Source organism: Monopterus albus, unplaced genomic scaffold (assembly GCF_001952655.1).
Source record: "Monopterus albus unplaced genomic scaffold, M_albus_1.0 scaffold272.1, whole genome shotgun sequence".
Classification (NCBI taxonomy): Eukaryota; Metazoa; Chordata; class Actinopteri; order Synbranchiformes; family Synbranchidae; genus Monopterus; species Monopterus albus.
The window spans coordinates 549,815-550,419 of record NW_018128152.1 but is presented as its reverse complement, the minus strand read 5'-3'; positions in this window follow the sequence as shown (position 1 = coordinate 550,419).

The window sequence follows — 605 nt, the reverse complement described above, 5'->3', positions numbered from 1 at the left end:
TATTCCCTTTTCTACCTAGTTTTCCTCTCTAGTGAAGATTTCATCTGATAAATGTGCACCGACACCAACTCGGAGTCCACCCCTTGGCATGGTTACCCAAACGTCCCCGTTGAGACCAAGAAACCCAGGTGCACTGACGACAGCGTCCCCACCTGGGTACTAGGTCTACAGTGTGCCAATGAGGACATGCCAACGGAGGTGGTTGCTTCTGGTCCCGTAGGGCTTGGCTGGACTGCCAAAGCCCTCTCCCTTCCCCTTCTCCCAGCCCCTGAGGGGTTCACTGATGGTGATGGCGCCCTCCTTCTTCCAGCCCCTGAGTGGGTTGGCCGGCGTGCAGCCTCCGGGCCAGTTCCTGTCGTCTAGTGGGTTGGCGAAGACACCACTCCCCTGCTCCCAGCCTTCAAGTGAGTCAGCGACGACGCCACTCCCCTGCTCCCAGCCTTTGAGTGGGTCAGGGACGACGCCACTCTTCCACTTCTGGATCGCCCCTGGGTCCGTGACGATGCCACTCTCCCGCTTCCAGATCCCGCGTGGGTCCAGAGGGGGTCACCGACACCGCCGCCCATCTTCCAGCACCAGATGGGGTCGCCAACGCCGCCAGCCTC